Source organism: Podarcis pityusensis (assembly GCF_964106645.2).
Source record: "Podarcis pityusensis genome assembly, chromosome: Z".
Lineage (NCBI taxonomy): Eukaryota > Metazoa > Chordata > Lepidosauria > Squamata > Lacertidae > Podarcis > Podarcis pityusensis.
Genome location: NC_138044.1, coordinates 18,907,093 through 18,932,572, shown reverse-complemented (window position 1 = coordinate 18,932,572; position 25,480 = coordinate 18,907,093). Strand labels below are relative to the sequence as shown.

At 48.4% G+C, this 25,480-nt stretch overlaps 1 protein-coding gene across 6 annotated transcripts in view; it reads right to left on the bottom strand.

The window, feature by feature from the left end:
• NACC2 (NACC family member 2) overlaps positions 1–25,480 on the bottom strand; it is a 63,540-nt gene that overhangs the window by 14,590 nt on the left and 23,470 nt on the right. Inside the window, exon 1 of one of the 6 annotated variants that reach the window (XM_080990023.1) lies at positions 592–992. The exons of the other annotated variants lie outside the window; for them this stretch is intronic. The gene's annotated coding sequence lies outside the window, so the exon portion shown is untranslated. Of the gene's footprint in view, positions 1–591; positions 993–25,480 lie in introns of those variants that run through there. 6 annotated transcript variants of the gene reach the window in all.

Here is a 25,480-nt window from a genome sequence, read left to right as displayed (position 1 = left end):
TGCAGCAAAGCCCATGGATCTATTTTAGGATCCTCCGGGAACCGTCATGTCATGGCAGTGATGCCTCCTCTTTCCCCCCACCCACATGCACCAAAACACAGGCAGCATGCGGAGAAACGCCAACAAATTCTCTTAAACCAGCAAAATCTATGCCTCTCTTTAGCTGGTTGAGGCCAGGGAGGGAGAAACTCCCCATGACTTCAATGGCGCCTCCCTTCATCTCCTTGGCACACAGGAACAATTAAGACCTCTCCCCCCCAAAAAAACACACACACAGTCCACCCCCTCCACACAGGAGGTCCCGATTCTGAGTTGCTTCAACAGCACCTAGTTGAACTAGACTCCAAAAGATCTGTCCTCCCTGCAAACTGACTGCTCCTAAAAAAGTGACCACACAATGGGTTGCTCTGTTCTCTCTCTCTCTCTCTCTCTCTCTCACACACACACACACACACTCACACACACACACACACACACACACTACCTCCAACCACCCCTGCAAAGCTGCCAGCTAGGATAGCCCCATTCTGCAGCTGCATCACATTGCCCAAGCATTCAGCGCAGGGATGTGCCCCCCTCATGTGAACATACCTTAAGTGGCGTGAAATCCACAGCACCTGCTTCTGGAAGGGTCTCCTCAACCCCCCTCTCTTCAGCACCCAACTCTCCAGTGCAGCAGCAAAGGCTGCTTGGAAGGGGGGGGGGCACAATGAGGAGGTGCCCCCTCCTGCCTCAGTCCTTCCCGCCTCAGCCCCTCCTGCCTGTCCTCCTTGCTTCTGCTGTGAGGAGTTTCAGCTTCAGACTAAGTCAAACCTCCTCAGCAGGAGCAGCGCAAAGCAGCATCTCAATGAACAGGGCCGGATATGCAGCTTAACATTCAGGCCATTCTCTGCAATGAATAGAGCCCTTTGACGAGAGACCTGAAGCAAAGGCCAGTTTCAAACTGAAGCTCGGAAGAAAAGGAGGGGAGAGAGAAAGAGAGAGAGAGAGAGAGAGAGAGAGAGAGAGAGAAAGGGAGGAGAAGGGGGGGGGGAGAGAAGGATCAGTGCCAGAGGAATGCTCAGGGTGTTGGTACAAGACAGACTTTTGATGAGTCACTGCAATGCAAACAAAGATGGCAGAAATACTGTATGGGGCGCTGATGAAATGCTTAGTGGTGCCACAGCAACTGAGACAGGGCTCAGGATTTATGGCACAGTTTTGCATATGAATTAAGCTGCAAACCGCCTCCTCTCCCATCCAGCACATCCAGAGTGTCAAAGCATTTAAAGTATTCCAAACAGTCTGCAGAGCTGGCGCAGCGGAGGCTCTCCATTAACTCCTCAGGGTGAGAAGGAACAAAGGACAGGAGGAACCAGGGCAAAGGCAAAATACCCCCCACCCACCTTTTACTATCCCCTCCTTCTGCCTGATAAGGTCAATGGCCAGGGTGTCACAAAAGGAGGGGGTGTACGCACACATGGGGGGGTGTACATACACACACCCTTCACAAAACAGGCCTGCCCTGGAGCCTGTCTCAAAACCCTGAGCCTGACCCAGGGGCAATACCAGTGCTGGAGCTGGCTCTGAGCCCACCTTGCAGCATGGTCCCCACCCCATGCCCCTGTGTCATTTTCACTATGTGCTCTGGAATCTGCTTGCAATCCCCCAGCAACTGCTGGAGGAAGCCTGGTCTATTACCACTGGAATCTCCTTGGGACAGAGACCTGTTTTCCTTCTACAGTGCAAGTTATTAAGACTAAGCGTTTCAGGTCACAGAGCCAGTTGCCTTCCACTTTCTACCCCCAACTCCACACACCACACTCCTCCCTTTGCACCATTACTCAGACCTGAGCCCCTTCTTACAAGACACTCCCAACCAGAAAGACACATTCTCTCAAAGACTGCAAGTCCTCGGCTGGAGGACTGGAAGGTTTAGGTAGAAAAGAAACTCCAGGGAGGGGAGGGGGAAGCATCCTATCATACCCCCCCCCAAAGCCTCTCACAACACTTTTATTTTCCAGTGAAACAATTGGAAATTGGGGAGGGGGGCCCTCTGGGAGTGTGCATTAAGGTTTCTCTTGGCCTCACTAGTCCAGCTGCCACTGATGTTCTCTCCCTCCCCCCTCCCCCCCCACATTTGCGGCAACCTGACCTGACCCTAGAGATCACTTTGGCTAGCAAGGGGCTAAAAGGGAACCTCCTGGGCTGGCTGGCTGAACTTGCAATGATGCATAACCTCCGAAATACACACACTGCTTCTAATTCCTACAATATAATCTAAATCTGCTGTTTGTTGAAGCTTTTGGGGAAGGGCTGCTTAAAAATTGGTGGTATTAGCAAACCCCATTTTTAATTTACTAACACATATAAAAGGATTTATATACTGCCTGCTCAGAAATTATAAGGATCCTCTTGAGAGCCTCTAGATCAGTGGTTCCCAATTACGTAGCTAAGCACTGAGGACCCTGTTTTTCAAAAGCCAAGTTATGGACCCCCTACTTTTGAAAATGTTGTTATCTGTGGTAGTTTTTGTTACGTGAATGGTGCTGTCATACCCTCCAACATGTCCCAGCGCAAAACAAGACACGTGTCTTCCAGGCCGCACTCCTGCATAGGTCACATGACCCATGCAAGAACATGGCACCTAAAAAACACATATTTTGGGGCACCGCAATCTCACACACTTTTGGACACCATGCTCTCATGCAAGCACGGGCCCCCAAAATCACACACACTCTTAAGGTGAGCCTCCCCACATAAATACCACTTTTTAAAAATGTAACCCACCTTGCCACAAAGGGTAGGTAACTAATAAAAGAAAAATCAATCAATCATGAATTTGGGACTTGCTTTTTTCAAAGGTCTGTGTTTGCTTATATTACTCAGCATCCACAGAAGCAGGAAATTACTCCTTTTTCCTTTCCTTGAAAGAGAGGGATGCTAGAGTTTCAAAAATGTCCACAAAAAAGGGCCATTTCTCTCTCCAGTTAATTCATGAACTGTTAATTCAGATTTTAGCCTTGTTGCATTACAGATGGTTGCCACACAAGCTGTCTGAATTCTAGTTATCCCTTAAAGAGAGACTTAAAGGCCTCAGAAGGGGAGAGACCTGGAGCCTGATCTGTCTCCTTATCACAAGTGGAGCAATAGGCACCAGACAGATCCAGCCTCAGTGGTCGTAGCACTACGGAATTTCAGACCTAGAACTTAATGGCCTTGAGATGGGTGGCTCTTGAGATGGCTGCAGTTGAGAATCTCCCAGTTCATGTTGCCCTCTCCCCCAGTTGCCACCCCAAACTTCAGGATGGCTTCTGCACAAAATATAGAGTTGCATCCAACATTAGACAGGCTCAGGGCACACCAAGCAAAATCAATTTCCATTACAGTGGTACCTCGCAAGACGAAATTAATTCGTTCCGCGAGTTTTGTCGTCTTGCGATTTTTTTGTCTTGCAAAGCACGGTGTCAGGAAAGTTTTGGAAAAGCTTCAAAAATCACCAAAGTCTTTAAAAACCTCAAAAAAGGCTACCACACCACGTTTTATGAGTTGCTCCTCGAAGTCAAGTCGCAACTGTATTAACGGTGTTAAGAAAAAGGAAACAAACTTGCAAGACGTTTCCGTCTTGCGAAGCAAGCCCATAGGGGAAATCGTCTTGCGAAGCAGCTCAAAAAACAAAAAACCCTTTCGTCTAGCGAGTTTTTTGTCTTGCGAGGCATTCGTCTTGCCACTGTACCACTGTACACTGTACCACTGTAATTTCTGAGTAAAAACTTGGTTAGATACAACACAGAGGTTTACCAACCCTAATAAAAAACCCCAAAACACTCTTTGTGTATTGCACTTTCACATTTTAAACTCACTTAAACTATAGCACTAACATGACTATAGGAATGTGGGGTTTGCTTCAGCTGCCCCGATGCTAAAACACATTTATCATTTTGCTGGAGAGAAGGGTAAAGTATTTTTAAACTAAAAAACAATTTGCAAGTAAAAAAGCAGTTCTGTAGCCATGTACATGTCTGGCCAGTTGTCTTCTAACTATATACCTCTGTCAGGCAACTCCTGCAGCCAAGCTGGTGCCAAACATATTTCTCTGCTTTCCTTTGCACCACATCAGTATGGCCAGTAAGAGTCTTGTCTTCTGAGCAGCCCAGGACCTCCATACACACTGCCCAGGACTATGCCCTGATCACTTCAATGCTGCAAAACGCAGCAAAAACGCAGGAAGCAGAAGTTATGAGTTATAAGCTCAGTCTGATTGACGTAAGGTACGAGCACAATGGGTAGCTTTCGTCAGTGGGAGAGATCATCATGTCTCACTTGTCAGCTACTGCCCACCTAAAGCCAGACAGCCCTCGGTCAATAAAGTGATGGCCTGCCACTGTCCACCTGCTTCAGTGGGTGCTTGAAACTCAGAGTATCAATCAAGAAACAGACCAAACTACTATACCAGGTAAAAAATAAAAGAGACAAATCCTCTTGCACCTAGCAAGCTGGTATGTCAAGACCATGTGTCCTCGCTCGTCCACTGAACTGCTGCTAGTTAATGACTCATGGAAGACTGTGATCTGAAAAAATTCAAACACTGACATGCCATTCTACAGGAAACCAGACTCGCTTCGAATGGCAGACTCTGAGAGAAGAACTACACCATTTTCTGGCAAGGAGGTCATCCGGAAGACACATGTGTTCATGGCGTAGGATTCACAGTGGGGAACTCTCTTCTGTCTGCGACAGAACCAGCTGAGGGCTCAGAACACTTGCTTTCCCTCCACCTCTCAACCACCTTCGGTCCAGTTAACATATTGAGTGTCTATGTTCCCACTATGTTCCCTTACATACAAACCAAGGACCAGTTCTACAAGCAACTAGACCAGGCTGTCAGGAGGGTCCCAGACTGTGAACACCTATTTCTGCTGGGAGGTTTCAATGCAAGAATAGGGGGTGATCATCACACATGGGACAACTGCATAGGCCTCTTTCAGGGGTCAGCAAACCTTTTCAGCAGGGGGCCAGTCCACTGTCCCTCAGAACTTGTGGGGGGCCAGACTATATTTTTTGGGGAGGGAGGGATGAACAAATTCCTATGCCCCACAAATAACCCAGAGATGCATTTTAAATAAAAGAACATGTTCTACTCATGTAAAAACACACTGATTCCCGGACCGCCCGCGGGCCAGATGTAGAATATGATTGGACCAGATCCGGCCTCTGGGCTTTAGTTTGCCTACCCATCGCTTCTTTGGTACTGGCAGCATTAATGAGAGCAGACAAAGGCTGCTTGAGCTGTGCTTGTATCAAAGCCTCTGCATCACAAACTTGTTCTTCTCTACCAAGGTAAAACAGCAAATTTCCTGGAAGTATCCAAGGTCAGGCCACTAGCACCAGATGGACTTGATTATCACCAGGTGAACGGCACTGAACTGTGTTTGCGTCACATAAAATTACCACAGTGCTGACCGCGACACTGATCACTCCCTGGTGGCAAGCAAGATCCATCTCCAGCCAAAGAGGACCCATAGCACAAAGTGTGGTTTTGAATCAACAGTGGCAGAAAAATCATACTTGAACTTTGTGAATGCTTCTGTGATTCTGCCGAACAAGTGTTGAAGTAAGGTGGAAGCACATCAAAGAGGCAACCTACAACACAGCTACCATATTTTTCGCTCTATGGGACGCACCAGATGATAAAACACACCTAGTTATGGGGGGAGGAAAACAAGAAGAAAAAAATTCTGAATCCCAGAAGCCAGAACAGCAAGAGGGATCTGGCTTCTGGGATAGCCTCTTGCTGTTCTGGCTTCTGGGATAGCCGCTGAAGCCTCTCCCAGGCAGCGGGATGAAGACTCCCCCTGCCCGGAAGAGTCTGCGTGTGGGTTAGCTGCCCTCTGTACCTTCCCCCATCTCCCGCAAGAGCTGCGTGCTCTTTAAAGGGAGCGCGGCTCTTGGGGGATTTTCTGGGAGGTGGGGGAAGGGACAGAGCCGCGCGCTCTGTCCCTTCCCCCCACTTCCCGCAAGAGCTGCACGAAGCCTCCGCAGGGCAGTGGGGAGCCTTCGTCCCACTGCCCTAAGAGGCTTCGCGGGGCTTTCCAAAAGCCAGAATAGCTAGAGGGAGTGCTGCGCAGTGCTCCCTCTAGCTGTTGTAGCTTCATGCGAAGCCTCCGCAGGGCACAGGGAGCCTTCATCCCCATGTCCTGCGGAGGCTTCTGGGACAGCCTGCAAATCCTCCGGAGGGCAGTGGGATGAAGGCACCCCGCTGCCCTGCAGAGGCTTTGCGCAGCTAAGCCCGAAGCTAGAACAGCGAGATGGAGCACAGCGCTCCGTCTCGCTGTTCTGGCTTCTGGGACAGCCCATGAAGCCTCTGCAGGGCAGTGGGGTGCCTTCATCCCGCTGCCTTGCGGAGGCTTTGCGCAGCTAAACCAGAAGCTAGAACAGCGAGAGGGAGCACTGCGCAACGCTCCCTCTCCCTGTTCTGGCTTCTGGCTTAGCCGTGCAGCCTGCATTCGCTCCGTAAGACGCACACACATTTTCCCTTACTTTTTAGGAGCGAAAAAGTGTGTCTTATAGAGCAAAAAATACGGTATATCCTCCTTTGGCAAAAGAGACCAACAGTTCCCAGACTGGTTTGAGGTTGGCATGAAGGACATGGAGCCTGTTATCACTGTAAAGTGCAAGGCTCTTCTGAACTACAAGCGCTGCAAAAAGACACCTGTTACACTGAGAAAGGCAAGGAGTGATGCCCAGCACACTGCCAGATAATGTGCCAATAACTACTGGCTAAAGCTGTGTCACAGCATTCAATTCATTGCTGACACTGGCAACACTCGCAAAATGTATAATGGCATGAAGAAAGCTTTTGGACCAACAGTCATGAAAACTGCATCACTAAAAACTTTTGCCAGAAGAGATCATCAGAGACTGCAGCAACCAGACAAAGTGATGGACAGAGCACTACCAAGAACTGTACTCATGGGAAAACATGGTCTCTGACACAGCAGTCAACAGTGTCCTGCCTGCCTGCCTTGGAAGAGTGGGATGTCGCTCCCTTCCTTGACAAGCTGAAGAATACCACCAACTCTCAAGCATGTGGTAAAGCCCCAAGACAGGATGGAATCCTAACAGAAGTGCTGAAAGCTCGCTTCAATTCCTCCCTCATGATGCACCTCCATGGCTTTATCTTGCAGTGTTAGAAACAAGGATCTATGCCACAAGACATGCATGACTCCAGCATTGTGACCCTCTACAAAAACAAAGGTGACCACCATGGCTGTAACAACTAACATGGAATCTCCCCACTGAGTACTGTGGGGAAAGCCTTCACCTGTGTAGTTCTCAACAGATTACAGTCACTCGCCAACATGGTTTATCTCAAGCCACAACATGGCTTTAGAGCTCAGAAGTCAACAGTCAACATGATTTTCTCAGCTGCAGGAGAAATGCCAGGAGCAGAGATGCCTCTTGTACATCAACTTCATAGACCTGACAAAGGCCTTTGATCTCATCAGCCAAAACAGGCTCTTCACACTGCTCAACAAGATGTGGTGCCCACCAAAGCTTCACAAAATGATCATGTCTCCGCACCAAGACAAAAGTGCAGCGGGTGCTTATCAGAGAGATGTTTGCAGATGAAGCAGCCTTTACAGCACACTCCAAGGAAGCTCTACAGAGGCTATCAACCATCTTGCCCAAGCCTGCAGGGAGGTCGGCCTTACCATCATCCTGACAAAGACCAACATCCTGGGGCAGGACATTGCCAGCACTCCATGCATCAGCATTGGTGACCAAACGCTTAAGGTTATAGACAATTTTGTGCTTCTGGGCTCCACCATAACCAGCAACCTCTCCACTGATGCTCAGCTGGACAAGTGTATTGGCAAGGCAGCTCTGGCAACCTCTCCAAAAGGGTATCGGAGAATGTGATGCTAATGACCAATACCTAGATGAAGGTCTACCAGGCTTGCATCTAGAGCATGCTGCTTTATGGAAGTGAGTGGAGGGCAACTAACAGCTGTCAGGAGTGATGCTTCAAAGCCTTCCACATGTACTGCGTCAGGAAGATTTTGGGCATCACATGGCAGGACAGAGTCTCAAACAAAGATATGCTCTCCCAAATCCAAATTCCCAAGCATGTTCACACTCCTGTCTCAGTGATGTCTACACTGGCTTGGCCATGTCCACAGAATGGAAGATGGAAGGATCCCCAAGGACATACTCTACAGGGAGCTGGCTACAGGGACCAGGCCTGTTAGCAGACCAACCATGTGTTACATAGATGTCTGCAAACAAGACATGATGGCTGGTGACATCAACCCTGCTGTGTGATAATCTCTTGCAAATGACCACAGTGCCTGTAGACAGGTCGCGTATCCATAGCAGTGACCAGAGGAGGAATGATTGCTGGGAGGAGGGCAAAGAGAAGAAATGCCATGATACATCTCTAACAGTGATCACTAACACCTTCATCTGCCCTAGCTACAATAACACATCTCTCTCCTGCATCAATCTCTACAGCCACAGCAGACACTGTAATTCTCCAAGGGTTTGACTTTACCCCAAAGGCACATTCCTCCATTGTCTCCTGAGACAGAGAGATTTTAACAAAGATAGACAGACAGACAGACAGACAGACAGACGTACAGTGGAACCTCTACTCATGTATGGAATCCATTCAAGAGGTCCGTTCGTGAGTTGATCCGGGTCACTGGTAGAAGCGCCATTCTGTGTGTGTGCATTCAGTGGCAGCACCGTTCTGTGTGCGTGTGTGAATTGTGGCAAGCCCGGTATTTACTTCCGGGTTTGCTGTGGTTGCGAGTCGAACTGTTTGCAAGTAGGGGCGGTGGTAAGTGGAGGTTCTACTGTAGTATGAACTGAAGGATGCTGTGGTGATTGCAGCTCAGGGACTTTTAAACTTCAAGGAGCAGCAGGAGCAGCCTACCGTATTGCTTGTATGGCCTACCTTCAGTTTTCAGGTATGAGGGGAAATCCACAGAGCCCCCCAGGTGGCACTTGTGTGCAAAAAGCCATCCCCCCCCCCGACTATCTTTCAGCACTTTTGAGCGGAAAGGGGGAAAGCTGCCCAAACCCTTTAAAATCCCCACACTGCTGGCTGTGAAGATGCACCACTTAGCACAATGCAAGATCCAGACCTGTGAGCCTGGCTTCCAACCACCTCCTGGGGAAACTATTGTGGCTGCACCTTAAAGATGCATAACACTCTCTGGATTGGGTCCTATGCACTGCAATCCTGCACTCTGTTAAGAAACTCTAGTTCTATTGAAATCAATGAGGTTTGCAGGCACTGAAGGACTGCTCTCCAAAAAGCTGACAAGTGGTCACTTTTCATCCACGGCAAGGAGCCACAGTTGAGTGGCATAGCAGCAGCTCTGGAGGCAGAAGACCTCGGGTTCAATCCCCCAAGGCAGAAATCTCCAGTTAAAAGGAATAGAGGGAGGAGTTGCTGGGTGAGACCTTGAACAGTTACTGACAGCCAGAGTAGACAACACTGGCTCCAACAGAGGACAAGGCTATCAAATGCTATTGTGCAAAGCGTCAAATGGACAATTTTATTGTTATTTATTGATTAAATTTGTATACAGTGGTATCTCGGGTTAAGAACTTAATTTGTTCTGGAGGTCCACTCTTAACCTGAAACTGTTCTTAACCTGAGGTACCACTTTAGCTAATGGGGCCTCCTGCTGCTGCCGCGCCGCCGGAGCACAATTTCTGTTCTCATCCTGAAGCAAAGTTCTTAACCTGAGGTACTATTTCTGGGTTAGCGGAGTCTGTAACCTGAAGCGTATGTAACCTGAAGTGTACGTAACCCAAGGTACCACTGTACTGCCCTTCATCTGAAGATCACAGGGTGGTTCAGCTAGGGTGCTGTTGCACACAGGTCCTGCTTATGGGCTTCCCACTAGTCATCTGGCTTCCCTCTGTGAGAACAGAATGCCTCTAGGCAGGTCCAGCTGCAGGGCTCTCATGACTCTATAGAGCACTCTATAGTCCCTCTCTCCCCCCCCCCCCTCCATCAGCCCAGAAAGGCTGGGGAAAGATGTTATCAAGGCAAAACATTAGAGGAAGAAGCCAGTTAGCTCAGTGACAGAGCACCTGCTTTGTACGCAGAAGGTCCCAGGTTGAAGCCCTACTGGCAGCATCTCCAGGTAAGGGCTGAGACTGCCTTCTGCCTGAAACCCTGGAGAGCCACTGGTTCCTGTCAGTGAAACAACACTGTGCTACAGGGATTAACATTCCAATCTTGTATAAGGTGGCTTCCTAAGTAACCTGCTACCAACAGAGCAAGTTGCCCAAACACTGATTACAGCTTCCACAAGGAGGAAAGCAACCAAAGACAGTGTTGCCTTCTAACCACCTTTCCCAACTAATATGCCTCCCAAACCACAGCCATTTTCTGGAGGGTGTCAAAAACAACCCCAAAGCAATGTTACCTTTACAGAGAATGCTGACCAAGATACTGAGGCCAAGGAGGGGAGCTGTAGTTGGGGTGGGGTGGGGTTCCCCCCACCTTCATAGTACAGAAGCATTCAGAAGAAGGGATGGGGGTGGTTCACAGTGCCGATAGTGCCTGGGCAAGCCTTGGCATTTCAAGATTTCAGGTGAAGATGAAAAGAATGGGAAGAGGCATGCCGTACCGAAGGGTCCCAATTCAAAAAGAGGAACCCCGAAGAAGGAAGAGGAGGCTGGATGCCCAAAGTCTACAGGCAACCACCACAAGGACAAGAGCAGCAGATGCGGAGCAGAACCACCGAGGCAGCATTTGCTGAGAAGCCCCTGGGCTAGCCGGCTGGCCTCAAACCTCCTCCCCAATGCACCAGGACAGCAAAGCAGAAGAGGAATATACCTCTTTGCATTCGCACCCTCTCTCTCCTCTAGCAGGCGGTTTCTTGCTTCAGCTCATTGCCTAGTATGGTGGGATGGGATGTCCAGCCCTGAACTTTGCGTGGTTGTTTTTTTCTCTCCCTTCAGCAAGTTACTCTGTGAGTCAGCAGAAACAGACATGAGAGCACCAGGAATGCTGCCTAGTTCTGATGCAATGGGGACGGGTGGGTCCCCCCCTTTTTTTTAAGGTAGGGGAAAGGGAAAAGGCAGAAGGCAGCTCACTCCTCCATCTGGCTGGCTGGCTGGCTGGCAGGCAGGCAAGTAGCTGGGGGACTCACTTTTGCAGGGTCTGTAGAGGCGCTTCTCTCTCCTTCCCTCCCATGACACTGGACAGGAACCTGAGCATAGTGTCCCCCATCTGGATTATCAGCCAAAGGCTACAAGGCAGCCTTAGGCCAGATTCAGGTGGGATTCCCCCAGTCTCCCCCCTCCTGACCTTCGCAGCACCACCCCCTTCAAAATTCAGGGAGGGGGGATAACTGGATGCCCCCCCCCAGCCTCTGGACTCCCTCAGCAACTGCTGGGCCTGAATGCAGCTGTCCCATGCAGTAAGCCACAGAACTGCAACAAGTCACACACTCTGCCCCCCACCCAATCTGGCCACTGGACCTTCATGGGCAGGAAGGGGTTGAAAAGGCTGCTGTTTCAGCTGGACCTTGCTTGAGCCACAAGGTCTTCCTCAGCCCACCCTGGTGTGTTCCTGTATCCTTGGTTGCTCTTTGGTCCTACTGCAGCTGCTGCTCTCAGTTTGCTGCCCATGACCTCAACCTTGAAACTCTTTTCCTAGGCTGGGTTTCTGTGAGTCTAGGTTTTTGCAACAAGACATTGCTAGTCCCTATTGAAATATGCAAAAAGATGAATGACTGTGGGCTTCTCACTACCCAGAGTGTATGGGGTGTTAGGGGAGGAGTAATACCTCTGGATGGGGACACATCATGCTCCTTTGGGGGTAGTCTGTCCACCTTGGGGTCCCCACCCTGCATTCAGCTCTCACCTGTGGCTCCTAGAAGCTGTCAACATGCAACAGCAGCCACACCCCAGGAAACAGCTTCAACTGGCTAGCTAAACCAGGTGAGAGTAGCCGATGGTTCTTAAAACCTAAGTGAGTTAGGGACGTCACCTGCATATGAAGACAGGCTCCAGCAGACTGAGAAGAGAGTCTAATAGTGGGTCCAATGGTCAAGAAGGCGGTTTCTGCACATGCTGTAGAGGGAAGTGAGGGGCAGATGGAGCTCATCAACCTGTGAAGGAAGCTCAACTAGGAGATGGAAAACTCAGATCCTAAACCCCTGCTGCCTTCTTTGGGAGAAGAAAAGGCTAAGGAGTAAACCCTACACAATTCCAGAGTGGAGTCCCTAAGATGCTTGGAAGATGCCTTGAGTGTCTCCTGACAACTCCTGCAGCCAAGCTGATGCCAAACATATTGTTCTGCTTTTCTTTGAACCACATTAGCAAGGCTGAGAGGGGGGTCTTGCCATATGGACAGCCTGGACCTCCATATACACTGGTTACTCCCCAGCGAAATCACTTCGGTGCTGCTAATGCAATGGTTTAACTTCACCCCTGAAGGAGCACTCTGGAGACAGGTGGATGCCAACAATAAGCTCACACACACCCCGCCAAAAATAAATAAATCAGTGGTCCTTCAGGTGCTTGGAGGTGGAGGCAGCCTGATGATTCCCTTCCTTGTTTGGTTCTGAAACTTCACATCAGCATGAAAAAAGACTCGGGCCTGTATGTTGCTGTAAGAGCTGAAACACATTCCCCATTCATACCTTCCCAATCTGCTAGCTATGAAGCTGAAGAATAAGCGAAACTGTATTCAGATGCTCATAAAAGTCAGGAAAATGATATGCAAATAGTATTTATCACATGCAACTACGATGCTGAGATTGGCATATTTTCCATTTGCATTCATGAGCCATGTCTGTTCTTCACGGAGACTGTGACACTGACACACACACACACACACACACACACACACACACACACCACGCCCGCAGCCATCGAAGTACTCTGCCTGCTTCTGTGACCAGCAAGGCCAGACTCTACCCAGGAACAAGCAAGCCCTGCCTTCTGGGAGCAGGGGGCACATGTGTGCTGCTGCTCCACAGGGAAGAATCTGGGATTTCCTTTCACAATACCACCTGCGGGACAGATATCAGCAGAGGGAGGAGGGCCCTACTCAGGAAGACGGTGCAACAAAAGCTGCACAGAGATGGCCCAAGCCAGCTTGAGGCCCTGGACCACAAAACAAAGCATGAAACTGCACCCCCAAAATGTAACAATTAGCCATTTGCTACCTTGACATAGTAGCCCCAAAGAATAACTAGCCTTGGATGAGGGGCTCCGACATAAGCACATTGGAGAATCAAACAGAAACAGGCAAAGGAGAGACTAGACTTCAAAGAGCAGGATCTGGAGGTGGTGCCCTGGAGCAACATAGTCAAAGAGCAGTGTAGGTCTCACTGCCTCCAAGGCAAGCAGTGGGTCTTGCTGCCTTGGGTCTCACTGGGGGCCACTATTCTGCATGCTGATGGGAAGGTACAAAACAGGGGTGCTACTATGGGCATTTCACTTGCACCAACAGAAAGCAAATTGGGTGCTTATCTCAGCACAAATCTGGGGAAGAGCAGCCGTGTGCCCACAAGGCTGCCTCCCTTCCCATGAATCCCTCTCTCTCTCAGAGGGAGCTGGAGCAAGAGCCTCCACACAGGAGCTTGTCCTGGGAAGAGGAGGTTGGATAGCAGATTTCTCCATACTCCCTCCTACACAGTAGGGCAGGGTGGGGGTCTCTAGCACATGGGTAGGTAAACTAAGGCCCGGGGACTGGATCCAGCCCAATTGCCTTCTAAATCCGACCCACAGATGGTCCGGGAATCAGCATGTTTTTACATGAGAAGAATGTGACTTTTTATTTGTGGGGCATAGGAATTCGTTCATTTCTCCCCCCAAAAAAATATAGTCCAGCCCCTATTCAAAGGGTTCTCCGCCATCTCCAGTCCTACAAAGCCTCCTGGAAGGGCAGCGCGGGTGGCGCTGTGGTCTAAACCACTGAGCCTCTTGGGCTTGCCGATCAGAAGGTTGGAGGTTTGAATCCCCGCAACGGGGTGAGCTCTCGTTGCTCTGTGCCAGCTCCTGCCAACCTAGCAGTTCAAAAGCACACCAGTGCAAGTAGATAAATAGGTACTGCTACGGCGGGAAGGTAAATGACATTTCCATGTGCTCTGGTTTCCGTCCCGGTGTTCCATTGCATCAGAAGCAGTTTAGTCATGCTGGCCACATGACCCAGAAAGCTGGCTGTGGACAAACGCCGGCTCCCTCAGCCTGAAAGCATATGAACACTGCAACCCCATAGTCGCCTTTGACTGGATTTAACTGTCCAGGGGTCCTTTACCTTTACTCTTCATCAACTGACTCATAATGGCTATCTGTCAGGGATGTTTTAGCTGAGATTCCTGCATTGCAAGGGGTTGGACTAGATGACCCTTGAGTCCCTTCCAGTCCTACAATCCTGTTATTCTGTGATCTCCCAAGGATTGAACCCATTTCATCTAGGTAGTTTCCAGCCCTCCCTTCCTCTTGCCACAAGGGAAGCTCTGGGGTGGACAGGGCCCCCTTGAGCCATCAGAGCCAGTGGTTAAGGCCCCCCCCCAGCTGCACCCTTCAAAGAGGCAGAGAAAGAGTTTACAAGTTTAATATTCATAGCTTGGTTTATTTGCATATCGTGCCATAAATAGTAGACGATGAGGTGAAATACAAAGTGTTCCACTTGCATTTCTAATTGTGCTTAAAATCAGATGTAATCCTTTCTCTCTTAGAGATTTACAGTTGCTGTATTGCCATTCAGGTCTGGTATTGCAAAAACTGTCTGGGAAACAACAATAAGGTTGGAACCCACCCTGCACCCAGGATAGGAACTGAGGTTCAGGACAGGTGGCAGGAAGGGAGAAGGGCCCCTCCCCAGAGGTTGCTCTGTTCTATGGGTTGGACTAGATGAGTTGGAGTAGATGACCCTTTGGGTCCCTTCCAACCCTACAATTCTATGCTGTCCTTGGGATCCCACCTCCCTGTGCAATTTGGGTCCAGAAGGCAGCTAGCAAGCACAACATTTCAGATAAAATCACATTAAAATAATAAACTACACAGAAGGCAGCAGGAAAACCAAATGTGTGTTATTTAAAGCTGGGTCCCCACCCACACACTCAATGTGGTACCTGTGGGTAGCCCCACAGCACCCACCCACCTCCCCTCGCCTTCCCATTTGTTATTTTACTTTTAAAATTGAGATAGTTTGACTTTCTCTCTGCCTGTGTTTTTTTTCTGGGGGTTCTAAGCATTGCTGCTACTTCCCCACTCTTTGCTAAAGGCCAAGGGAGAGAACAAGTCACAGATGACAGCCACCCCGGGGAGGCAAAGGAAGACACAGCTGATGGTTAAGAAGGACTCAGCAGGCTGGATGGGGGAAGGGAGGGGGCAGAAGTTCCCAGGTTCAGCCCCAAACACCACCTCCAGGTGGGGCTGGGGAAGGTCCTTTTTTCTACCTCAAGTCTTAGAGAGCTGCCACTACAGCATGGGAACTCCCAACTCTCACCATGACCCTTAGCCTCTGGCCATGCCAACCAGGGCTGATGGGAGTGACCAAAGGCCTGACTCAGCCACCTCCTCCTCCTGCAACCTCTTTCAGAAATCTCCTTAAGACTTGGACGCTCATTGCAATATCTATCCCCCTACCCCCAAAATCATTAGCCTTCTGGTTAAGCTGGTTAAGACTCTCCCTGGGAGTAATTAGTTCCCTTTCACATGTAAGGATGGTTAAGTATTGTGGGGCTAGCTGGAGGAGACCTCCCAGTGGAGCGTGGAACAGCAGCTGCTCACATTTTCGCCTGCTCACAGAGTTCTGGTTTGAAAAGGAGGACATTTTGCAGGAGACCACCACCTCTGTCCATCACCGGCCCCCACATGGCAGCCACTTCTTCTTTAGGGCATCTACCACCCCCAACAGTAGACGCCTGCTCCTTGGGAGAAAGGCGATGGCAAACCTAGACAACATCTTAAAAAGCAGAGACATCACCTTGCCAACAAAGGTCCGTATAGTAAAAGCTATGGTTTTCCCAGTAGTGATGTATGGAAGTGAGAGCTGGACCATAAAGAAGGCTGATCGCCGAAGAATTGATGCTTTTGAATTATGGTGCTGGAGGAGACTCTTGAGAGTCCCATGGACTGCAAGAAGATCAAACATATCCATTCTTAAGGAAATCAGCCCTGAGTGCTCGCTGGAAGGACAGATCTTGAAGCTGAGGCTCCAATACTTTGGCCACCTCATGAGAAGAGAAGACTCCGTGGAAAAGACCCTGATGTTGGGAAAGACTGAGGGCACAAGAAGAAGGGGACGACAGAGGATGAGATGATTAGACAGTGTTCTGGAAGCTACAAATATGAGTCTGACCAAACTGCGGGAGGCAGTGGAAGACAGGAGTGCCTGGCATGCTCTGGTCCATGGGGTCATGAAGAGTCGGACACGACTAAATGACTAAACAACAACAACCACCCCCAGCAAGTGAACTCCATCTTCCTCTTTTCCCTCTTATTTCCCTTGGGGGAATCGAGTGATTGCAGGTTCATAAACATCTTCACAACAAAAATGTTAATGAAGCTGTGTGAAGATGACAAACTCAGCAAAATAAAGGCAATAGATGGACTTACACAATTATACCATTACTATTCCATCAAATGACTGGGTCCCATTTCAAGGAATGCTTCCTTAAGAAAAGTGACTAAATATCAAGGCACTTGTTTAATTCCAGAAGGCTGGAGCCACAGCACTAAAAGCCCAGTTTCCAGTGCAAACTAAACATACTCCTCAGGCGTGGCACCCTCAGCAGGGCCACAACCTAAGGAGCCCAGTGGCCAGGCAGAGGTGTAGGGGACCAGTCCTGATTAATGCCTTTTAATGTGCTCCTTTAACTGATGTGCATTAATTAAGCCCATTCATACATCCAAAGAAGGTACAGGTGGGGTAGGATGACTGGGCAATGCCTCTCCCCAGCTGGTTTAGAGAAAAATATAACCCCCACCCCTACACACTTTCTTCCGTTAATCCTGCCAGCACCCAGAGAGAAATGAAAGCAAACTGTTCAGAATTCGCCATTTGTTGCCTTGCAGTTTTGCACCATTCAGATGTTCTTTGGCTTTGTGCCCGGACCTAATTTTAAACCCATTTACTAGAAATCCCACAAATTAAAGGAAATGTGGATAATGTTGTAAGAATCCTCTGGGCCAAATAAAAGCTAAACGTTGCCTGCCTTCCTGGTGCATCGGAGTAAGACCCTGAACCACAAAAGCCAGATTTCCCCAAAGCTCTTTTGCAACAGTGAGAGGATCTTGTTTTGTTAAAAGTTGCTCTGATTCATGACAGAATTACAAGGAAGGAGGGCAGGCGAGACAAGGCAGCAGCCACCCAGGCTGGGAGAGCCTCTAAGCCAAAGGCTGGAAGGAGCAACTAGGAAGAGGCTGAACCAGGGAAGAAAGCAGGTGGAAGAAAGCAAGAGAATGCATCAGGGGGTGGGGAGAGAGAAGGAGGGGGGCAACACACAAACACTGGACCACCCTCCACCCCCCACAGAAGAAGCTGTAATGCCCATATTCCATTTTCTTTCCAATGGAAGGAGCACTCAGAACTCACAGCTGGTGAGGGCCAACTCTGCCCCACACCATGGCATACAGACAAGGGCAAGTCCCCAGCCTTGCGTTTGCAGAACACGAGTGCTTTACACCTTAAGCTGCTTCCACCCTTGCACCTCCACCCCAGTGCCACATTTCTTCATAGAATCATAGAGCTGAAAGAGCCCCCAAGGGTCATCTGGTTCAACCCCCAGCAGCGAAAGCATCATAACGAAAGCATCCCTGACAGGTGGCCATCCAACATCATATCAGAGCAAAACCTGAAGTTCCCCAATGAGGGAGTTCTGGAGGAGGTTGCTTTGGACAAGGCAAGGTGGGAAAGGGACAGCCCAAACTCAAGACCTGGGGCTATGGCACCTGGGGCTATGTACCTGCTGCCCTTCCCCAGAAGCGGGTGGTTAGGGGTATACCTTCCATAACTATGGAAGCTTGATTGGCAGTTATCAACCCAGACACCGAAAGGCCTTTCTAAAAAGTAGGGGAAGCTCTTCTCTACTCCCACAACCATGAGGTGCTGCTGCTCCTGCTGCACACCAGACACCTCAACTGACAATCTTCTTGTGTCCACACAGCCCAAGAATTCCACATCCACGCTGCCTTCCTGAATCCTTTGAAATCTTGCAGGAGGAGGAAGTGCAAGACCCCACTCCCCCCCCCATTAGATGATCACCCCACACAAAGCACTCATTAGGAGCCGATTCACTTCTCAAGTATGTCAACAAATTCAGAGGTTTTCCTGAACAAGCAGCCTTGGGGAGCAGCCCTCTGTGTGACCCTGCCCACCTTGCCTTATAGGAGGTCCCATAGGTGGGCTGGAAGAATGGAGAGGAAACGGAGGCAGCCTTGGCTCTTCTGTAAACTGTAAGCAAAGCAATGGAGCTGCAGCCCAGCAAGCAAACTAACTTGTGGCTTCACTCCAGGTCCACAAGCAGACATTGGGCAAAAACCTTCTAAAAGCTTGTTACACACAAAGGTGTCTACAGTGCAGATATTTTCCTGGCCTCCCTGGTGCAAAATACCACCATCCTTGGATCTGGGCACTCATTCATTTTGCAGCAAACCTCCACCTACAACTTACGATCAACTATCGTCCTGACGTTATACTGTATTTCATGTATGCTTCCTTTTTTAAAAAAAGAAAATAATTATGCAGAAGCTGGAAGCGCTTCCAAGGTTTGCAAATAAGACCAGCATTTTGGGAAGCTTCCCTGGATCAATATGCTTTTCTCTGCTTGCCTGTGAAAATATTCAAATGCTCAGCCTATGAAGCCAAGTCCTTTTCCTATACTTTGCCTTCCTTCTGAGGCAGAAGACGAGGGGCTGCATAAACCACCAGGTGACCTGAACCTGGAAAGTGACAAGACTCAGGGAATGATTCTGCTGCTGTTTTGTCCATCTGCTGAGGGATAGGGAATAGCTTTCCCAGCCATTCTCCCCTTACTCAACCACTGCCCCCCACCAGTGCCTATGGGGGGGGGGGGACTCCTGTGTGTGGAACAGCTGGGGATGAAGACCCAGAGATGAGGACAGAACAAAACTGAGTGGGCCCATTAGTTCTTTGCAGCACTCCAGGAACCAGTAAAACACTCCTCACTTGTGCAAGTGTCAAAGCAAGGGCAAAAGGACCCAGAGACATTCATCAGCAAACATCCCCTTCTTTAGCTCAGTTTCCTGGACAAAGAGGATTAAGCAAGCTCTTGGAGCAGTGGTGTCCAAAGTTTTTTCAAAGAGAGCCAGATTTGATGAAGTGAAGGGCTGTGTTGAGCTTTTTTTTAGGATTCAGGTTGTTAAGGTTTTTTTTAGGATTTTACCCCAGAGAATAAACTGCCACAGGGGCCAGATTAAACCAACCGGCAGGCCGGATTAGGCCCCCTAATCGGACTTTGGACATGCCTGAGGATCAGTATACCAGTAACCACTACCCCACCCCCAGCAACTGGTATTCAGAGACATCCTGCCATGATGGTCCAGTTGCTGGAAATTGCAAGTATGGAGAGTTGCTACTGTGGAGCTCAGGTCCTGTTCATGAACTGGAATTTCTTCCTGCCTTTCCATTTGTAGCTACCAGATTAGGATGGATTGCTGGGCAATGGGGAGGAGGCATCTAGGTCATCAGGGAAAGTAGCAAAACAATGCTTTACACAGGTCCAGGGTTGCAGCAATGGAGTAAATGCACTGACCCCACAGAGCCCTTCCCAGCTGAAAGAATGAGAATCACAGTAAGAGAGAATTTCAGCCAGGTCTCTTCAGTGAGAGAGCTCTGAAAAATGCACGTTCTGCACCGCTGAAGTTACAACCTTCAAAATTGGGAAATACAGGAAATTTTGCAGTCAAGCTCAAATAAGACCGTGCTTTCCCTTGCTGTTTTCTCCTCCTCCTCCTCTTTTTATTTTATTTTTAACCACAAAGTTCTTCTTAAGAAACAAACAGTTGTTGAAACAGCTTTCAAGCTCACTCGCCACATTAGTTAAATAGCAAGAATGGCATTGCTCAGCATCGTGTCCCTCTTGGCATGGGTGATTCCCCACAGAGAACACCATCCAAAGAGGGCCAGGAGATGCCTAAGAGCCAGAGTCCCTTGCGCCAAGTGGCATCCTTAGGCAGCAGTTGAGTTCCCTGCCCCTATGCATCCCCAAACCTCCCTGCATGTCCCTCATAATGACTGAGCAGCAGAACAGCAAACTGGCCAAAAGGGCAAGTTGAACCACTCTTGCTGGCTCCTCCCAAGCCTCTAACTTGATGATTTATGGCCCCCATTAATGTTCTAGCTTCTTAATTGGGTTTCTGAGAACCATTATATTCTCTCCAGAATCAGACATAACTGAAAAACCCTTAACAAAACATTTTGCCATCAGCTGCATTACATAAATGGCTGCTACACCAAAAAACAAGATAATATTAAATTAAAACTAAACAGCACCAATCCACCCCTCCCACTACAATGGACCCAAGGGCCTCTGGTATCATGCAACTAAGGTGGGACACACCTGCCTCTTTCACAACTAAGGAAAAATGAAAGACTGCTCACCTATAACCAGTAATATTCAAGGGGTCATCTGAACATCCCCCACCTACATTCAAACACCCAGGGTTTTCATGGGGGAAACTGGTGCCCTGTAATATTTGATTACTTTCATGTCAGCATAGATGTCTAATGGCTCAGAAGTTACTGCATCCATAAAATATACAGTCTCATTTTTTCTTGCTCCCAAAACCTGATAGGATTAATATAGTTAGCATGAGATCTTAGTCATAAAGTCAGATGTAAGTGGTGGTAAAATTAGCTGCCAAAATGGTCTGCTTATGGAAATCATTTCTTCTGTGCATTGTGCCCCCCTCCTTTTACATTTTAGAAAGGGGGAAGAATAAAAGGAATGGGCTGGAAATTAGAATAGTTGGTTTCTGCATTTGAGGCTTTTCTACAAATGGGTTTGTTTCATCTTTTTCCAGCAAGAAGGGGAAAGGCAGTAAGTGCTTTTAAGCTCTGCTATATATTGAATAGCCTGGGGTACAACTGGGTTTTTTTTAATAGCAATTAGGATTTGTGTAGATTTATTTGCTCCAAAGAATAGCGGGTGCAACGGGGGTGGGGGGGTAGCAACAGCCTGCCCCCATCTTCAGGTGGCATGTCCACACTACAACCTGAGGTGACTCTCTGCAGCATCCATCCCAGTGGAACACCCTGACCCCAAAGCAAACAGAGGTGGAAACTGTGACCAAAGCACCAAGATAAAGAGGAGGAGGAGGTAAAGAGAGGACACTGGTACTTAGCACTAGCAGTGACAGGACCCAGAGCCTCATGCCCTTTAGAACAATCTGTTCCACAGTAAGATGTCAGACACTAGGCTAGATGGTCTTTGGTTTGGTCCAGCTGCAGGGCTCTTCTTCATTTAGGAGCATTGGAAGCTACCTTCTTCCAAGTTTGTCAACACTGACTGGCAGGAACAACTTTCCAGGTTTTGAGGCAGAGAACATTCCCACCTAGAGATATTGGGCGTTGAACCTAGGACTTTTGCATGCTGATCTATTAAATTCACAATTTGATTTATTTATTTTGAAGGGGAGACAGCAGAGCAAACGGGGCGGGGGTACCCCACACATCCATCCTGCAGCTAGGCAGAAGTCGGGACACTTATTTTATGCAAGAATAGCCTGAACCAAGCGTCATTATAATTCATTTTCAGAACACCTTTTATTATATTCACTCACAAATTAAACTAAGTTGGAATAATCATGCCTCTGCTTTGAATTTACATAACCAATTGAGATTCTTGGCTGTTACTCTCATGCTGAGAGAAGAAGGGAAAAAAATTAAATTGTATCACTGTAGATGTGGAAAGGATTAACTCTTCCCTAGTTTAGGGATCAAAGATGCATTTATTGCAAGGGCAGTAAACTAACTCTGCCAATTCTGCAGAGCTGCCTCCCCCATGGAGTCACAGACCGAGAGTTCGAAGGGATCAAAAAGGCCATCTATTTCAACCCCTTGCAATGTTAGGTATCTGGAAAGAGGCAAGAATGAATTGGGCCACTGAGGGGGAGGCAGATTGCAGCCCCTTCAGGAAGCCCCACAGCCCAAGTAGAGAATTATACCTGGAGGGAGCAGGCAGGGGGGTCAGAGAGACAAGTGACTACAGCCCTGGGAGCAGGAGGGAGAAGCAAAAGGCTTGTCAAGAACCCTGACAAAGCCTGAACAATCAGTTGTCTTTTCTCCAGAGTGCCAGGAAAAGCCTGGAAAGTTTAGTCAAAACATTCTCCATAGTAATTTGCACTATAAAAGAAAACATTTATGTAAGGAGAAAACTGAGCGGAGAAAAATATCCCTTCTTGCGACTGTGTTTGAATTAAAACCTCTTGCTCCTCTAATTCATGATGCCACACAAACATCTTATAAGGAAGAGGATATCTTCAGAGCCATTTGTTTAGCAGATTCCATTCTATGGGCACAGGGGGGTAAAGGGGAGGGAGAAGGGGGAGCACTAATTAATGCATTAATAAAAACAAGTATTGTGGGAGGAAGAAGGTGATTGAGTTGGTGATGGCCTGGGCTTTCATTCAAGCTCAGAAATATCAGGGGAAGTCATAGGGAGACAAGTCTGCCATTTAGGACAGTTTTCCATCTCTCACAAAACAGAGTCCTATTTTGGACACCACTCCTAGGAGGCCCCTTGAGCCACCTACATCTGACACACATACTCCACTGCCCCTGTTTTGTCTGAAATGGCCCTCAGCCAGCCTTGGCATTTCTCTGTGCTATTGTAGGTTCTGGGAAAACAAAGCTTGAAGCAAAAGAAGCGTCAGCTTCGGCCTTGGGTCTCCTGCACTGGGGAAGCTGTTATGCTGACTGGATGCATGTGCCACTGTTTTAAACTGAGGGCATATATATGTATATACACACACAAGCAACAAAAGTTTAGACTGTTTTTATATATGCAACTTTTCAACTGTTTCCTAAAAGCTTTTGCTATCCTGCACATCTCTTCAGAATGCTTTTCCACCTGGCCTGGGAGGGTGGGGTCCCAACTGACTCCAGCTGCTAAAGCTGAGGCTGTGGTGTTGTTTTCGGGGAGTTTGTTGCAGGGTGTGTGTGCTGCTGTTGGGTTTTTTGTATCCTTGTTATACATCTTATGATTTATATGAACATTGTTCCATTTTTGTTGTATATTTTTAATGTTTCATTAAAACATTATTCCAGCTCACATGGAATGCCAAACTCAGAAAAGACAATTTCCTGAAGGGTCATTGTGCCATTCTGTTGCAGAAAACAGCAAAAAGTCTTGTCGCATCATAAGGACCACCAGTTTCTTATGATGTGAGATCTGCTGGCATCTCGGACAAAAGAGGCTGGCTGATTCCATCAGAGATTTTTGAGCCCCCTGTGTCTAGTGGCCCCTTCCCCAAATTATGTATGGGACTTTGTGAGATAGTACAGTGGGCTCCCTCGGCCAAGAAAGCGAGATGAGCGCCGCAACCCCAGAGTCGGTCACGACTGGACCTAATGGTCAGGGGTCCCTTTACCTTTTACAGTGGTACCTCTGGATGTGAACGGGATCTGTTCCGGAGCCCTGTTCGCATCCTGAATTGAACGCAACCCGCGTCTGCGTGTGTCGTGATTTGCCGCTTCTGCACATGCGTGTGACGCCATTTTGAGCGCCTGCGCATGCATGAGCAGCGAAACCTGGAAGTAACATGCTCCATTACTTCCAGGTCACTGTGGAGCGCAACCCGAAAATGCTTAACCCGAAGCTACTTCAACCCAAGGTATGACTGTAATATCTGCTTCAAGAGAGGTTTGAGCGATAACTACTAAATGGCTGCACAGTTGTCATGAGATCTTCACCAATGCAAAGAACAGATGGATCAGTTTGTTTCCTTCACTATTTGAGAAAGAGGGAATTTATAAAATCAGGAGCAGCAAAGGCTGCGGCCAAATTCACTGGCATTCTTGGATTGCTGTTTCAGATGTTGTCATTCTACATCCATAAAACAGTTTTGGGAACGTCTCCCTGCACGTGGCTGGCAGCTGGAGACACAATTTTGGGGTTAAGTGGGATAACAATTTAAATACTGTACATAAAAATAAAAATAAAGGAACTCAAACATCCAAGCAAGTTATTCAAAGGCAATCCCAAGAGTCCAAGATGTCAATCAGCTCTGGAAGACAGTACATTTCAGGCAAAAATGCAACTTCCAAAGACAAACCAGCAGTGGGGAGAGGGGGGAATCTCCTTCCCCTGCTGGCAGCTTACACCTCCCCCTTGCAGATCCCAATTGCTAACTCTGGGAGTTGTTGGACCTGGTGCTTAGACAGAGGCACTTGGTGTGTCTTCCCACTGGCCCTGCAGAAGGGAGAGCTGCTAATGAGATTGGGGCAAAGTGTAAGGCAGAGAGGAAGGGAGCCTGTGGCACCACCAATGCGTCCTGAGAGCCAATACTGCCACCTGTAAGAGCAGGACTGAGTGGGAAGTGGTAGGCAGGTGTCCCTTGAGGACCAACAGGACCCAGGGCTTGTTGCCTGGCAGTCCCCCACTCCCCAAATGTGTGTGTCTGTGTTCCCATTTCAGGATAACTGGCTTAGCAGGGGGTCAGTGCAGAATAAAAATTGTGCAGTTAAGATGAGAAGGGGAGGAAGAGAAGATGGTCCAAGATGCTTGAGCAGCTTCAGAAGTCAGAAATGCAGGCAGCATTAACATTTTAATTGTTATGCATCTTTTTAATCTTCCTTCACACTAATGATTTTACAGTCTTCAAAAAAACAACAAGAGGAAAACTGCTGAGAACAAAAGAACCCCTCCAACGTTTAACAGAATTTAAGTCCATAATGAGAACTGAAACAAGCCTAGTAATCTATGGTGCATTAAAAACAGAAAACGTTTCTGCAAGCATCAGGAAATTCAAATTTAGGGTTGCAACCTTAACTCAGCTCTCTTGCAGAGATGCATTAAAACTGGGCACCAAAGTGCTTCCAGATATGAAGATTCTGGAAAAGGCAACACTTCAGAAGATCAAGTATGCTGTAAGTGGAGGACTATGGCCAAGTGGGGGTGGGGTAGGATCCCATTCAACTATGGAGCTCACTGGGTGATTTCAAGGCCAGTCATTGCCTCTCAGGCTGGCCTACCCCACAAGCTTGCTGAGAAGGAAAATGTGGGGAGAAACGCTGCACCCCTTGTAGACATGCAAACATGGCAGGTAGGCAGAGGAATTCACTGATAACAAGAAGCAGCTGCCAGGCAGAAGACTCCTCTGTCCACCTAGGGATATTTGGGAAGGCATCATATTGGGGGCACTGCTGGTGAACAGGTGGGCAGGAGGATAAAAAATGCAAAAGCAAGCAAGGGCATTGCTGCTCTGCAAAGAGGCTCCTTTGCTTTATTATTACTTCAGACATTAAGCTGTATGCCATGTACTTATATTC